A 17,828-nucleotide genomic window follows, 5' to 3' on the forward strand; every position below is an offset into this window, starting at 1 on the left:
CGAGTTTAACAAATTGTGCAAAGCTTCAAGACGAATGCTAAAATAAAGGGCACTGGTTTCGCTAAGGTACGACGACGAAATGAGGCCAATGCTCTTTTGGGGTTCATATTCGAGTAGCAATTATTGCAGTCATGACAATTTAAAGTGTGTTTAATACTCTAATGTAGGTGTGGAGTACTCTAATGTCCGAATCCCAGGTAATTGGAAAAGTGACCATCTACTAGGTACCCGAACATTTAGCTTCCATCCAACTCCAGAATTGGAGAAATAGCTTTTACTAGATTTTATCTGTAAATTATTACAACATTTACATGAATGTATTACATAGATATTCGATCATTATATTTAAATTTCACTTGTTTGTTTTTTAAAATCAATTATGATGGTGAAATATGATTTAACATATGGAGGAAATCTGTCTAGAAGTATATACTCCCTCCGTTCCTATATATAAGTTTATTTTACTAATTAATTCTCTTAGATTAAAAAAAGTAATTACAAGCAATAAATTTGTAAAAGAATTTATTCACTTTTCTAGATTATCCTTATTTAATTTTTTATTAATTTCTCTCTCCAAGTTATTAAATATGATCATAGTTTTGTAAAAAAATAATTAATGTTGTATTGATATTGTAAATGGATTAATATTTAGGAAAAAGAAAAACACTCAAAAATTACCTTATAATAAGGAAGTGAGGGAGTATTATTAAACTCATCTAATATACCTCTCTCAGCTTATAAAAAAAATCTAATATACCTCTCTAATGTTTCAAAGGTTATAGTAAGTTGGCAGTTCTTGGTATATTTATTTATTCTTATGAATTGGAGCAGTGTGAGACACGATTCACTTAAATATTGGCATGAGTGCAAAACAGAGGGAAATGCAATATCTTAAATATCATTAATTCATGTAGTGGGTTGAAATTTAGAAGATTTAATTTTATTTTAAAAATTAACCTAAAAGTGAGAATTGTTCCACTTTATATATGGGGCTTTATCAATTGGAGACTTCTCAATCTACGATGAACTTGAATGAGATAAGTCAGACAACCTCATCTATTATCATTTAAAAATTTATTAGAGACAAATGAAAGCCTGATGCATAAATGCATAATGTCATACAAAATAAGAAAAAAATAGAAAGAAAAGTTATATGAGAATTGAATAGGACAGAAGAGAAAATGGATAAAAATGTATCAAAATCCGGCAAATTTAACTTTCTAATCCCCCAATGTGTGGACATTACTCTATAAAACACATTAAACTTCTCACAAAATAGTCTTACAATGAAGTAAGTAGTATATTTTCTTTTCTTTACATCATGTAAGATAGTAGGGTAAATTCAATTGGTGATTTTCTCATTCATTAGAATGGGTATAAATATACAAAGCATATGACCAAAGTCAACTAATAAATATATGAGACTAATTAACCTTATTATAGGAGAACAATTAGCTTAATTACAGGAGAATAATTCCTATTCTATCACACCCCCCCAGTCGAAGCGGGAGGTTCACGGACGCTGAGACTGGTCCTAAAATCATCAAATAGAACTCTAAGAAGGCCTTTGGTGAAGATGTCCGCAATCTGGTGACGAGAAGGAACATGAAGGATGCGCGCCTGACCACGGGTGACCTTCTCTCGAACAAAGTGAATGTCCATCTCAATGTGTTTAGTGCGCTGATGTTGGACTGGATTGCCGGATAGGTAGATGGCACTAACATTGTCACAATACACCAAAGTAGCATGAGAAAGTGGAAAATGAAGCTCCAAAAGCAGGTTGCGTAGCCAACATGATTCAGAGACCACATTAGCAACGCCTCGGTACTCAGCCTCAGCACTGGACCGGGAAAGAGTAGGTTGTCTCTTGGACGACCATGAAATGAGGTTGTCACCAAGAAACACACAATAACCAGAAGTAGACCGACGGGTGTCGGGTCATCCACCCCAATATGCATCAGTGTAGGAAATAAGCTTCTCGATATGAGAAGGATATAGATTCAAGCCAAACTGTAAGGTGCCCTGAACATAACGCAGGATGCGCTTCAGTGCAAGCATATGCTCGGTGCGAGGGGCATGCATGTGAAGGCACACCTGCTGAACAGCATAAGAGATGTCAGGACAGGTGAATGTGAGATACTGCAAGGCCCCAGCAATACTCCGATATAAAGTAGGATCATCGCACGGAGTACCAGCAGAAGTATTGAGTTTTTGCTTGGTGTCAACTGGAGTGGCAGAAGGATTGCACGAGGTCATACCGGCTCGAGCAATAATGTCACGTGCATATGTACTCTGACTGAGAAAAAGTCCACCGGCATGTCTGGTGACGGCAATGCCCAGAAAATAGCTCAACGGTCCCAAATCCTTCACAGCAAACTTTGAGGCGAGAAGAGCCATGATAGATTTGCGAAGGGCATGAGAGGAGCAGATGAGGATGATGTCATCAACATAAAGCAGGAGATAAGCCATGTCAGAGCCTCGTCTGTAAATGAAAAGAGAGTGATCGGAGGTGCTGTGCCGAAACCCAATGGTGGAGATATAGTCTGCAAAACGCTGGTACCATGCCCGAGGCGCTTGCTTTAGCCCGTAAAGAGACTTCCACAAGCGACACACATAGTCGGGATGGTTGGAGTCACGGAAACCCAATGGCTGATGCATGTAGACTGTCTCATGTAGATCACCATGGAGGAAGGCATTCTGAACATCTACTTGGTGAATGGGCCAAGACCTGGAGAGGGCAATGGTGAGAAGAGTGTGAATGGTTGCTGGTTTCACCACAGGACTGAAAGTCTCGTCACAATCAACGCCTGCAGTCTGTGACCTGCCATCACCTACAAGACGAGCCTTATATCGCTCAAAACAACCATTAGCGTTCGTCTTATGACGAAAAATCCACATGCAACGAATAATATTGACATCGCAGGGACGAGGAACCAAATCCCAAGTTTTATTTCTAATTAAAGCATCAAATTCAGACTGCATTGCAGATTTCCAATTTGGGTCTGAAAGAGCTGTCTTAGGGTTTTTGGGAAGAGGTGAGATGGTGGGATCGTCAATGGTTACAGAAAGATTGAAGAGTTTTCTGGGTTTGTAGATACCACGCATGCTGCGAGTGGCCATGGTACAGGTGGGAGGTGCAGGCTGAGGCGGCGAAGGAGGTGAAGGAGAAGATGGGAGGGAGTCATAAGAGGAGGAAGAGGCTGGGGGGAGTTGTGGTGTGGTCACAGCAGGAGGCACTGTAGGAGTAAGGCTAGGGTTAGGTAAGGTGGATGGAGTAGTCCACTGGTGAATGATAGAGGGATGTATAGGATCTGAGAAGCAATCATATGTGGAGGGAGGAGGTGTGGTCATGGTGACAAAGGGAAACTGAGTCTCATAAAAAATGACATGTCGGGAGATAACGATTTTTCTGTGCGACAAATCAAAACACTTATAACCTCTGTGATGAAGTGGGTACCCTAGGAAGACACACGGGGATGAGCGGGGTTGTAATTTGTTAATGGTAGTGGAGGGAACCATAGGGTAACAAAGACAACCAAAGACGCGGAGATGTGTGTAAGACGGGTCACGATGATACAGAAGTTGAGTGGGAGAGAGATTAGACAGAGCTTTCCGGGGAATGATATTAAGCAGATAGGTAGCCATTTGAAGAGCATGATGCCAAAAAGACAGAGGAACAGACGCATGAGCGAGAAGAGTGCGAATCATGTTGTTAATGGTGCGTATTTTGCGCTCCGCCTTGCCATTTTGAGATGAGGTATGTGGGCAGGAGAAGCGAAAAACAAGACCATTAGCAGCACAATAAGCATGAAAAGATTTATTGTCAAATTCCCGTCCATTATCACATTGGAGACATTTTACGGTTTGAGAAAAGTGTGTGCGAATTTGATTGGACAGAGAGGTGAACATTTCAAAAACTTGAGATTTATGACTTAAAGGAAACGTCCACAAGAAATCCGTAAAATCATCTAAAAACAGGACATAATATCGATGACCAACGGAAGATAAAACAGGCGAAGTCCATAAATCACTGTGTAAAATGTCAAAAGGCATCACAGTAACATTATTGGAGGAAACAAAAGGCAACCTAACATGTTTGCCAAAAACACAAGACTCACAAACGGTGCTAGAATTCAAATGCTCATAACTAATAAACTTATTACTACGAAGAGACTGCAAGGCGGAAGAACCGGGATGACCAAGACGGTTGTGCCAGAGACTCTGAGCTAGACCAGCAAATGGAAAGGACAAAGTGACTGGGTATAGGTCGCCAGAACTATTACATCTCATGAGTGGAATCCCCGTCTGAAAATCATTAACCGAGAAGCCATATGGGTCAAAACAAACAGAAACATTGTTATCAGTAGTGAGTTGTCGCACAGAAATCAGGTTTTTAACAATTTGTGGTGTGTGCAAGACATGGGAAAGGGTTAAAGGCTTGTGTTTATGGGAGGTGGGGAGGGTGGTGTGTCCAGAACCCTGAATTGGAATACCCTGTCCGCTACCAACATACAATTTCTGATTAAGATGACTTAAATTAGAATAAGACGTGAGATTACCTTGCGATGCTGCTACATGAGATGATGCTCCAGTGTCCGTGTACCAGTTGCGGTCCGGAGGAGAAAGCGTCATGGTGTGCATGGCAGTGGCAATGTCAGTGGGGACGGGTGAGGCCGAAGCAGCATAAGCCTGAGGACGCGGGCCCAGAATGCCGGGCTGCCGAGGAGGAGTAGAGGGACGAGTCCACTGAGAGGTAGGGTACGGGCACGGAGGCATGGCCCATGGAGGTGGGGCCCATCCCCAATGTTGGTACGGGAAGTAGTGCGGCTGAGGTGGCATCGGAGGAGAGGAGCCCTGAGAGATGCCACTGCGGGATCCGCCACCGTTGCCACGATTCCCACCACGACCCTTAGAGTTGTGGGATCGAGAACGGTTGGAGGACCGACGATCAGAGCTCTGAGAAGAGACATCTGAAGGACGCGACTGAGTAGCAACATAGGCAGCAGGAGGCTCAGCAGGTTTCATCTTGGCCATACCGGCTTCCTCCAAGGTAAGCATGGAGTAAGCATGATGAAAGGAGGGGAGCGGATTGCTCTGGCGAATCAAAGTGGCAACACCCCTGTAAGCATCAGTGAGGCCGGAGATAAGCTGCAAAACCAGACGATGATCGTTCACAGGAGCACCGACATCACGGAGCTGGTCAGAAAGCATCTTCAGAAGCTGACAGTAGGCGGCGACGGACGGAAATGCCTCCATGCGAACAGTAGAGAACTCCTGCTCCAGGGTGACAGCACGAGCGTTCTGATTATCATGAAAGAGATCAGCCAAACGCGTCCAAGCCGAGAAAGCAGTGGAGCCAGGCTCCATGATGGTAGACATCAGGTCATCAGATATGGTGGAATAAATCCACTGAAGGACCGTGGCATCCAAAGTGGCCCACTGCTCATAAGTAGGGTCAGTGACTGGCGGAGGAGGCTTGTCCGCAGTAGGGACAATGTGATGTAGAACCCGGTGGGAATGAGCATGAATGCGGAAAAGCTCCGCCCAAGTACCATAGCGGTCAGTCTCCATGGCAAGCATAATAGGAACATTATTCCTAATGTTCGAAACAGCAAGTGCCGGGTGAAACTCAGGCTTGGCCGGCAGGGCAGGAGGAGCCACCTGGGTGACCACCGTAGGAGTGGTGACGGTCACGGGGGTGCTGTCCGATGAGGCTGAAGAAGACATGACGGTAAGGAGGAGAGGCCGAAAGTGAAGGAAAATAATTAAAAATAAATAAATAAATAAAAAATAGGAGCGCTTGCTGGTCTGGGCTGAACCGGGTTAGGTGAACCGGATTGGTTCACTAATGTGCTGAACCGAACGTGTGCAGTTCTGGAAGAAGAACGTTGCACAGATCTGGAACGGTGCAGAGAGGAGGGGAGCGGTGGAGAACAAGGGAAGCAGCAGAGGAGATAAAACGCGAAGGCAGTGGGCCTGTCGCGTGGAGGAGGGAAGGTGAGGAGGTGCGGCGAAGGTAGTGGGCCTAGCGCGCGCGGAGATGCACAGCTGCAGCGGCGGGGCTTGGAGAGGAAAGCACAGTGGCGGCTAGTGCAGGACAGCGGTGGCGGTGCGGAGAGAAAGAGCACGGCGACGGCTGAAGCGGAAGGAGGAGGGTAGGATCTTTAGAAAGCTGATACCATGTAAGATAGTAGGGTAAATTCAATTGGTGATTTTCTCATTCATTAGAATGGGTATAAATATACAAAGCATATGACCAAAGTCAACTAATAAATATATGAGACTAATTAACCTAAGGTGCCTGCTGTGGTGCCTCCTCCCAGATGCAGGTATGGTGCCTCCGCCTAGTTGGACCAGTAGCAACAAAACATATATTAAATGATGTGTTTTTTCCATTTATCCTGAAATGATTTTTAAATAATATTGTTTTAGAAAAAAAAAGTTTATATATTTGCTAACTGGTCCCTAACTAAAACAGTTACCATGGTTAAACTAACTTTTTAACCTCCCTCATTCATTCAAGTGATCTGACTATTGTTCTTCTCATGGGAAGGAGGAGAAGACGAAGTGGCAAAGAAGAACATTCCAGACAAGTGAGGGAGAGAGGAGAAGGCGAAGTTGCAGAGACGACGGAGAGGAAAGACGAGCGTGCGTTTGCGATTTGCCTTCGCTCTCACCGATCAAAGTTCATTTCTCATGTTTTCCTTGCTAATATTCGTTATTCAACGTTTTTTGGGTTTGATTGTTTGGTTTTCTTCGCAAACATCGATTGATTTCTTCTTCTTTTTTTCGTCGCCTTTCGTTATTGCTTCATGATCTTCATAAAATTTTAATTTTTTAACGAATTTCCGTAACCGGATTCAGAAATTTCTGGGTTTATGTTCATAAAGTTTTGATTTTTGAACACATTTTTTATCTAGTTTTTCACCTTCTGTATTGCACAACTTTCAATCTGATGGATAGTTAATGTATTAGTAGCAGAATTGGTGTTAGTAATTTGGGCTTATTTCATCTCTTTTGGTTAGTCACACCACCTGTTTGGTGATATGCCTGAGAGAGGGGAGGAAAGTTTAGATCATTTACTTTTCTCTTGCAGGTTCGTATGGAACACCTGGAAGAAGTATTATATCTGGATTGGCCTCCAAACTGCTCTGCTCCTAGACTATAAAATGCATTTCAATCATCATTGTACTGAGGTGGGATCAAAGAAGAAGATGGATGGTTATTAGTTTGATGCACTTGTGTTTGGACTCTATGGCTGAGGTGTTGTTTTAGTCTGTAGGTGCAAGGTAGAAGGATTCTCACTTTCCTGATCTTGTAATCCTACAGTGTGTATGGATGGTATAACTTGAAAGATGATGGAATGCTCTGTTACTTTTGGGGCTTTTCTCATAGTGCAGGTTGGTTTAGATGTTGTTAACATATTGCTGGAGATGTTATATATTTGCTATTTTATATATGTTTTTGTTGCTGCAGTGGTTCATAAGGCCTCCAAGTGGGGTATTTGAATGAGAGCGCAACAATTTGGTTCGCAGGCAAGATAAGGTGCATTTACTGGGCACTTGAAGTGGAGGGACAAGTTTAGCTTTCCAAATTGTATTTCTGAGATGTAGATCCTCTACTGTTTGTGGGTGTCAATGTAAATTTTGTATTTCTAATATGAAGCCAGCACTAACCATCAAAATTGTAAATCTATCTGAGCTTTATTAGTGGCCGTTACAACTGCCAGAGACTAAACCCCAAACCGCCAATAAAAAATAATTTCAAATAAAATTGTGTTTCTAAAAAGGAAAAGAAATAATTTAGTTGTTTCTTTTTTATATAGACATAATTTAGTTGTTTCTATTAGTATATATATATATATATATATATATATATATATATATATTATACACAAATTTCAAAAAACAATTATCGCATTATATCCTCAAATTTTATTTTATTTTTACAGTATATTCTCAAATTGTAGATATATAATATTATACACTGTTAAAATTGATAATGCTTTATTTTTATTTACATTTTAGGATGAAATAATTTATAAACTTCAAAAGACTAGTGTTTTTTTAGTTCGAACATGAATATGAGAAATATTTTGCAATTAAAAAATAAGGGTTCCAAACAATTTTCACAAAAGAAAAAATAGTTAAGTAAAGCTATAAGAAAATAATTTTAAATTGGTAAAAATCCTTTTGTTAGAGAAGTGGTGGCCCAACATGAGTCCCGGTGATGAGAAAGTCGAAGAAAGACCTTATTGGGTTTTATAAGGAAGAGTGGTGGCCCGACATGAGTCCCAGTGATGGGAGGTCGAAGGAAGAACATATTGGGCATCATAAGGAAGAGTGACCCAACATGAGTTAAGTGATGGGAAAGTCAAAAAAAGACCTTCTTGGACTTTATTGGGCCTCATAAGAAAGAGTGGTGGCCCAACATGCGTCCCAGTGGTGGGGAAGTCGAAGGAAGTCCATATTGGGCCTCATAAGGAAGAGTGGCCCAACATGAGTCCCGGTGATGAGAAAGTCAAAGAAAGACCTTATTGGGCCTCATAAGGAAGAATGGTGGCCCGACATGAGTCCCAGTGATGGGAAGTCGAAGGAAGAACATATTGGACCTCATAAGGAAGAGTGGCCGAACATGAGTCTAGCGATGGGAAAGTCAAAGAAAGACCTTCTTGGACCTTATTGGGCCTCATAAGAAAGAGTGGTGGCCCAACATGCGTCCCGGTGATGCGGAAGTCGAAGGAAGACCATATTGGGCCTCATAAGGAAGAGCGACCCAACATGAGTTCGATTATGGGAAAGTCGAAGAAAGACCTTATTGTGCCTCATAAAGGAAAGTGGTGGCCCAACATGAGTCCCGGTAATGAGAAAGTCAAAGAAATACCTTATTGGACATTATTGGGCCTCATAAGGAAGTGGTGGCCCAACACGAGTCTCGTGATGGGAAAGTCGAAGAAAGACCTTATTGGGCCTCATACGGAATAGTGGTAGCCCAACATGAATCCCAGTGATGGGAAAGTCGAAGAAAGACCTTATTGGGCCTCATACGAAATAGTGGTAGCCCAACATGAATCCAGTGATGGGAAAGTCGAAGAAAGACCTTATGGGGCCTCATAAGGATTAAAAGTAGCCGAACATGAGTCCCGGTGATGGGAAAGTTGAAGAAAGACCTTATTGGACCTTATTGGGCCTCATAAGAAAGAGTGGTGGCCCAACATGATTCCCGATGACGGGGAAGTCGAAGGAAGACCATATTGGGCCTCATAAGGAAGAGTGGCCCAACATGAGTCTCGGTGACGAGAAAGTCAAAGAAAGACCTTTTTGGACCTTATTGGGTCTCGAAAGGAAGAGCGGTGGTCCAACATGAGTCCTTGTGATGGGAAAGTCGAAGAAAGACCTTTATGGGAACAGTGGTAGCCCAACATGAGTCCTAGTTAGTCATGAACTCAATTAATACTATTTCGTGACAATTAATTAGTAAAATGTTTTCTAGTTTAGTGGTTGTTAGAAATATATATTCCTTAGAGGTCCCGAGTTCAATCCTTCTTGACTAACATTTTTAACATTAAGCTTTTCCCTTTTATTTTTAACACCATCTTGCACTTCTATTTAAATCATATTTTCAATTTTTGGCATCTGTAACGCATGCAAGTGGGGGTTTAAAACCGCCACTATTGCACAAATGATTTTTTACACAAAACTGACGCACTACAATCAATTGAAATTGATGAATAAAAACAAAGACTATCTATCCAGTCTGAATAATGAACATATCCAAACTAACACTGCAATAGAAGTATTAAATTGCCAGACCATAAAAAGTTAAAAACCATAAGTTAAACCCTCATCCAACCAATGCTCTTTCTAATGTAACTTGCATCACTTTTAAGCTTTTCATATACATAAACACATAAATAAAATCACCTTCCAGACCACATAATGGGATATAACCCAACTACCCAACAAACAAATACACAAACAGCCACCCCAACCAAATTTATTCTCCGGTACCCCCACCAAGTAATGAGACTCTGCACACTCGAAGGATAGAAAACAGCAGGAGGTATGCTTATGCAGCAGAAGCTAAAGCCCACCAATGGATCGTCAACATATTCACAGTAGCATTTGAGTTGTGTTGGTGATTGGATTGAAGCATATAGGGAAAACTGTGAAATGGGACCAACAAGGGCAGAAATCACAAGCAGTTTTCACTCATACAAGTCAATCACATCAAGCAAAAGCACAAACACTTATAGCAGTATGTAGTAGGGTGGGTGCATTTGGCTTCTGTATGCACCTTCAAGTAACAATAAGTCAATAACTATTTCAACCTTCAAAAATAAAGATAATCCAACAAGCACATGCATTATTTGCAGAACCATGAAACAATATAACAAACATTACTTAACAATATATTATACATTACTTAGAAGTTGATCACACAATCACTTGCAAATAGCACACACAGTAAGGTATCATATAAGACGTAATGCCTAATAATTTCTAATGCTCCAAAATCTGGTCCATGTCACATATTGTCATTTAGATAATACTTCCTACCTAAATGACTTTGATCCAAATAACCTACATTTTTATCTTTTTTAAAAAGGTAATGGTAGCAACACAAGAGTGGAAAAACCCATCAAATATCTAAATTATTTAAGTAAGGAGATTAGGGAGCATATCAAATAAAGGAGCATAAGGACTTGGTGGAAGCAATCAAATAAACAAGATCTGATATCAAACAAAGCAAAGAATACAGATTGAATCATCAAAGAATGAAAGGCATAACCTTTCCTCTTCGCACCCACACCATCCCACATAAACATGGAGGGAATTAATAGAGAAGGAGGAGCAGAAAGGAAAACAAGATAAACTGAGATTAAAGTTAAATATTGGAAATGTAGAAGGCATTGCCAAAAGATGTAAATCAATGTACCGAAAGATCTTTATTGGGCATTCCATCAAGGAGAGAAGGTTTCATTACCCCTGCAATGACAAGCCAAATTCTAAGATTCAAAGCTTTGATGAGAAAAATGGAATTTTCAGTTTGAGTAACAGGAAGATAATGGCATGAGAAGTAGAAATAAAATTGTTCATGAGCTCATAAAGTTTCATATTATGCAGAAACCATAAAATGGAAAGGTGGAGATGGAAGCGCTATTGACACATGTTGAGATTGTTAAATTCTTCTAGCTTATATTCCCAAATACTTTTCTCAGCAAGGCTTGCACTATAATTGTAATTTAAGCTAAACTCTTTTACTTGAACCCGGGGAACTACTTCCACCAGAATATCATTAGACTCACTATAATCGAATTTAGAATCACTTACCACAATTACAAAAGAGATTCAAGATCATGATTCTAGCTATCAATAGCCAAATAAACAGTGAATATGAACTCAAGTTGTAACAGCAATTCTAACTACACAAGAACTGATTAAAGAAAAAATAAATTCAAGTCATACAGTGAACATTTGGTCCTAATGATTAACAGAAATCTCCTTCGCTTATTCAAAATAATCACAAATTATAAAATTACCCTAACTAAATGATCGAACAAAAAAATTGGTTAAACGAACCATTCCAAATTGAAATCAACGATAGTGTAAGTTGAACCATACCAGTTAAACAGAGCATCCAATTCAGAAGCACGTTTCTCTTCCTCAGAAGAATCCTACAATAAAGCTTCGACGGAGCACTTCTTTTGCAGAAGGACGACGAAGCCAATAGCGATTGCGTCCCTTCTCAACGACTGTGCTCCTGCTCAACGACGAACAAGCTTCGACGAGAGACAATGGCCAACGACAGTCACCGACGACGGTGGTGATTTGCAGTGAGCGATATTCGACGGAGCTATGCGGATGAACGTTAGGGTTCGATGGGAGAGTTTGAACGAAAGAGGAAGGTTAGGGTTCGATCTCTCTTCGACGAAGTAAGGATTCGATGGGAGACTCTGAAAGAAAGAAGGTTCATCTGAGTTCGTCGCAATTCGATTTGGCGTTTAGTAAAATGGGTTCTCCTACCTCAAAGATGATGAAGAAGTGTTAGATTAGGGTTTACTGGTGTGTTGAAGATGAACCAAGAACAATAGAAAATGAACCAGCAATGTCTGTTTCAATCTTAAAACTAAATCTTACTCATGGTAAAAACTGATATTAACCGGAGGAAACTTTCTAACAATTGCTAAAAAACCCTTCTCAAAATTTATTTCGAATTTATAGAAAAAAGATAATTTGATGAAAAATAAAAAATCTGGTATAATAATTGCCACATGTCTCTTTCCTATTTGACATACCACATGGAGGTACCACACCCACATTTTCCCACAGGCACCACAGAATTCACCTTAACCCTAATTACAGGAGAACAATTAGCTTAATTACAGGAGAATAATTCCTATTCTATCACATCACACAAACATATTTTCCTCATGGACTCTTTTTTTACTAGTGTTCTTTACCCGTGCGTTGCACGGCGATTAAATTTATTATAAAGATAAATCAGTAGTAATGTGTTTTTAACTTAGTTTAGTCTCTTTTGAGTAATTATCAAAGATATGGAATAAAACATATGTCACAAACATGTAGATGAATTGACCACAGTAAAAATATTTATTCGATGAGGTTTGTAGATACCTCAAAGTGTCATTACTTGAATAGTAATAAAAAACACATTTTTAAGTAATGCATTACATGACAATTGAAATAAGATAAACACAACAAAGACAACAACATGAACCCTATAGCCTTTGTAGTCCATGATTAATGTTAAAGACATCATAACGGAGCTTGTTGTCAATCAAGCATATTTGTGCTATAGAACCTAGAAAGGAAGAAAAAATTATTAGTGTAATAATCAGTAACTAATACAAATATAAACTGTGCATAATTTGAAAGTGGTAAACTAACCTTATAGAAACGTCATGATAACTTCAAATTAGATGATCAATAACTTGCTTGATATCTTTTTTTGTTGTATAACAATAAATATAATACCCATATCAGTTTTATATTTCTACCATTTAAATTGAAATTACTTATAAGATAAATAAAAACTTACATGTCAAATATTATCAAAGACTTCTTGATACACTACGTTGCGTGTAGTGTTTGATACAACTCCTTCGTCATCTATGATAAGCATCTTCAACCCTTTTCTAGATTTAACTCTAGAAAGTGCAACATATAGCTGCCTGTGAGTAAAGACAGGCCTTGGCAAATACAGTCCAACATGAGATAAAGATTGCCCCTGACTTTTATTTATAGTCATTACAAAACATAGAGCAACAGGGAATTGTCTACGCTGCAATTTGAATGGAATGTCAGAATTAGATGGAGTTAAACTCATCCTTGGAATAAATGTTGTTTCACCCATATTGTTTCCATTTAAAACGGTAGCAACAATTATATATTTAGTCAAAGCATTGACTATCATTCGAGTGCCATTACACAACCCTGCAGCTTGGTCTATGTTTCGAATTAGCATGATAGGGACATCAACTTTCAGTTTAATTGCATGGTTTGGAATTCCAGAGCATTTGAAATCATTTAAGAATTCAGATGTAAACCATTCTGCATTGACACCCGAATCTTCGTCTGACTTGCACGGAGTATCACAACTCAAATATTCTGTTTCATCACCAGGAATCATTCCTAACATAAAGTTGTTGATTTCCTCTACACATTCAAGTGTTGGTGCAAGGATCGCTCTTTCTTGGAAGAATGATTTTTTTTGCAAATTATGTGCAAGTTTTGGATATGCAAAATTAACTAATTCAAGCAACGGTTCCTTACACTGTTCAATAAGAAAATCTGGAGGAATCTCAATAAGTGTTTCTTCCTCATCAATCGTTTTAACTGTACCATCTCCCACTTAAAGCAACCAATCAGCAAACTCTTTTATTTCTGCTGCTGAAGAAGTCGATGTAGCATTTTGCAATCTCATATTAATAGTCAGCTTCATGACCTTGCAATGCTTCCACAAATATGAAGAATTGATAGCTGAACCGACAATTTCTGAACGACTTCCTTTGGAAATAACTGGAAGTATTTGTCTAAAGTCGCCTCCTAGTACCACAACTTTACCTCCGAATGGAATGTCATAACCATGGGTAAATTGAGTCTTCATAATGTCATTAAGAGATCTGTCTAAAGCTTCAAAGCAATGTTTGTTTAACATAGGTGCCTCATCCCAAATAATTAGGCTTGCTTTTTTCAATAATTCAGCTTTTGGGGAACCGTGACGAATATTACAGGTTGAAATCTCATTTATTGAAATAGGAATAGAAAACCTTGAATGAGCAGTTCTACCTCCAGGTAACAATAGCGATGCAATTCCGCTAGATGCGACATTTAAGACGATAAGGCCCCTTGAACGCAAAGCAGCAGATAATGTATTCCAGACAAATGTTTTTCCAAAACATTCAAAACAGCATCCAAAACATTCTTATAAACAATCTCTTGCTCTGAAGTAAGAGAACCGACCAATTCATCATGAATCTTTACCATTTCATCCCTATTATAATTCAACTCATCTGCAATGAATCTATTTTCAAAATTATGAATTTCTGAAAATTTAGGGTATGGTAAACATGGAAATTCCTTCAGTGACCTTCCATTGCCTTGCAATATTTTTTCAATCTCAATCAGACATAAGTTCTGTAATTCTTCATCCTCTATACGAAGATCTGAATGAAATTAAATGAAATAAGGTAAATAATTTAAATTAGAAAATTGATTTAAATGCTTCAATTTTGATTTTTTTTACATGGTGAGAAAGAAAATGAATTTACACAACTTTAAGTTACATTCCTAATCACACTCACCATATTTTGATAATTTCAATTTAGAATTATTTTTATAATCTGGTAGTAGTTTTATCTTCTGGACATTAAACACAGAACGACTATACATGTTAAATCAAGTTATTCCAACAATATGTTAAACAAATACGGAAATCAAGTTATTCCAACGTTCTAGAATTATACATGTTAAAAAAATACATGCATACTACTTCTTAAGGGATAAAAAAAATATATCTAATTATGGCTTTAAAAATAATTTTGATGGAATACCTGGAATGTTGAGTGCTTTTCTTCTGTCATATAAAATCCCATCACTTAAAAGAGTCCAAGACTTTCTCCAAACTTCTTGTGGCCTAGAAATCAAGCTTGTCATCAGCATTCTGGTAAATAATTTCCTTAGTTGAGATCTGGAACCAAGCTCACTTGCAATTGAAATTGCATCAACATACTCTCGGTCATCCTCCAGTAATCCCATCGCTTCGCATGCATCGCGGAATGTGAGATAAACAACAACCTTTACAGTTCTTATGCTTTTAAAACTGTCACAACCTTTTTGCCTATTTAATAAAACACGCATGTAGTAATTTTCTCCCATTCCAGGAGCAATAAATTGCAAGCGACCAAGAGAAATGCCTCTTTTCCTAGGAAGCCATATTGTTGATTTTTTGTTGTACACAAACTTGGAAGGAAATTCTGCATATGTGAGATTTCTCCTCTCCGAGTACTTCTTGCTGGCATCCATCCATGCCAAGAATTGAGTGCCCTTTTTAGTTGAGTTTTCCTTCACAACTTCCAAATCGTCATTCTCTTTGAATAAAACACTTTGTTGGTTTGGAAGATGAAATCCTAATCTCAACACTAGAGGCCACCTATCATGAATATCATATTTGAATGTTCTCCACGCGGCTTCACATGGAGTAAGGTACCTGCAAAATTAATTTGAGGAGTAAAGAACTAAATTCAAATGATATTAATCATACACTCATGTTATATGGTAGCTCCATTTTAGCTAAATTTTTATATTGTGTTATGTTAGTTTTAAACTTCTCTTCTAATGTTATTGAGAGTTTTCCTGGCTCACTTCACTAAATGGATTTTTTTCATCTTGATTGTGTCAATTTTTCATTGTATAGTTGAAAGCTTTATACAGAAGATACTGGCATCAGATGTCCAAACTATGACTGAGAAGGCTCCAATTATTATGTGATTAGTTCCTTCTCAGATGGTTGAAATCTTCAGTTTTAGGACCTATTGAATTAAATTTTTGCTGGATACCTGAAGAAAGATTTTGAAGATTGGTGGGAATTCGTCTCTAAACTATCTGAATCAATAAACTGTTTTCATTTCTCTAATAATTTTATTGCTTACTTTTGTGACTATACTTTAATTAGCTAACTATAGGCTTTGGGATGTGATAGCTGATTAAATAAGGTACTCCTTTATTGAACCATTTTATGATCATAAAGGCTAAAACCTTATTATGCCCGGAACTGTGGAAACCATTTTATGATCATAAAGTGGAAATAATCTGACTTGTTATAATCCAGACATCAAGCCTCTAATTTGTATATATCAATTCTTAGACTATAAATTATTATTCTGTCTTAATGAATAAATAATGTGAAGCCAAATCAGAGAGTTATGGAATAAAAATCCTTTACCATTTTTTTCCACTACATTAGCTTACGAAATTTCATGTTTTCATCTTAAGATGGTTTTAATCAATTAATTAATTTTTTTTCACGCACAATTGTTGGAGGAATTTATGCATTCAATGCAAGAATAAACAAACAATAACTCAATTAATTTCTATATTAAAACATATTTGTGACTCGGAAAATTACCTGCAATCATAATATTGCTTGATTTCATCTTGTTGTTCAGAGTTGTCAGCACCGGTACCACCATTGGATATCTGAACATTGACTCTATCAGGTCCTTTGTTAATGTACTTGAAAAGATATTTTATAGCATTCGACTTATTGCAGTACTCAACATTGATGTGTCCTTGATAGCGCATAAGCAAGACCGGGTTATAAGGAACAACAAAACCATTATCGAGAGGAACTCCTTTCTTCAAAATTGTAATCCCAGTTCTTCTTCTTCTTTTATAAATTGGATAATCATCATCATCATCTGTTGTGCAATTCTGGAATTTTTTTGGAAAGTGTTTAGAACACTTTCCATCGACCATGCAAACTGACTTAGGGTCAACAACACCACATGGACCATGCATCATGTATGATGATACTGCCTTGTATAAATTTGGATAAACTTTAGGATCAGGAAGCTCTGCAGAAACATGTTTGTCTATATCCTCAATTTTTTTAATTTTGTGTTGAGGTTGAAGCCACAAAAGTATGTGTGCATGAGGTAACCCACGCTTTTGAAATTCTACCGTGTACATTCCTGACATAAAAGAGATATGATGAAAGTTAAACATATTAATGAAAAAAAATTACTGAAAAAACAAATGAAATAACAAACGAATGAACTTACCCGCATCAACCTTTCCAAATATCTTTCCTTTCTTTAAATCAGACATTAGGTTGTCAAGCTTCATCTTAAAAACACGTACACAAATATCTGGCCTGTCTTCTGCCTTTAAATTTCTGTGACGGACAAACCTCTGAATCTCACCCCATCCAGAATTGCAAGTAGCCGTTTAATTGTGCCATGGTCAGCCATGATTAAAAAACGTGTGTGAACCCCCAAAATTACGTATATTCCAAATTATGTTTCACATTAAATAGGATTTAATGACAAAATAAATTGCTTTTTTAATTTCTGAATCATATTTAATTCAATTCTGACCATTTTAAAATCGATGCCGAGTTTATTTCAAAATAGTAATTCCAATGCAAATTGGAGATAACACTTAATTATATATTGTGATAACTTAACTATAAAAAAATTATTAAAATAAATCAACAATATTTGTGATAATTATTTCAGAATATAATTTACCTAGCACGGAGAGGGGCAGCTTCTTGAATCTGAGGATTAAAAAGAACCCTAGTAG

The 17,828-nt window shown here is 38.2% G+C and overlaps 1 long non-coding RNA gene across 2 annotated transcripts; it reads left to right on the top strand.

Annotated features, from left to right (window-relative positions):
* The first annotated feature begins 6,518 nt into the window (after nucleotides 1–6,518).
* On the top strand, nucleotides 6,519–7,698 carry LOC130735496 (uncharacterized). 2 transcript variants are annotated; one of them, XR_009018477.1, is made up of 3 exons: nucleotides 6,519–6,648; nucleotides 7,097–7,400; nucleotides 7,477–7,698. It is a non-coding gene; the product is annotated as an uncharacterized LOC130735496 (long non-coding RNA). The 2 variants fall into 2 exon arrangements; XR_009018476.1 differs by having other exon boundaries at nucleotides 6,533–7,400.
* Nucleotides 7,699–17,828: the final 10,130 nt, after the last annotated feature.

Source organism: Lotus japonicus, chromosome 2, assembly GCF_012489685.1.
Source record: "Lotus japonicus ecotype B-129 chromosome 2, LjGifu_v1.2".
NCBI classification, from domain to species: Eukaryota; Viridiplantae; Streptophyta; class Magnoliopsida; order Fabales; family Fabaceae; genus Lotus; species Lotus japonicus.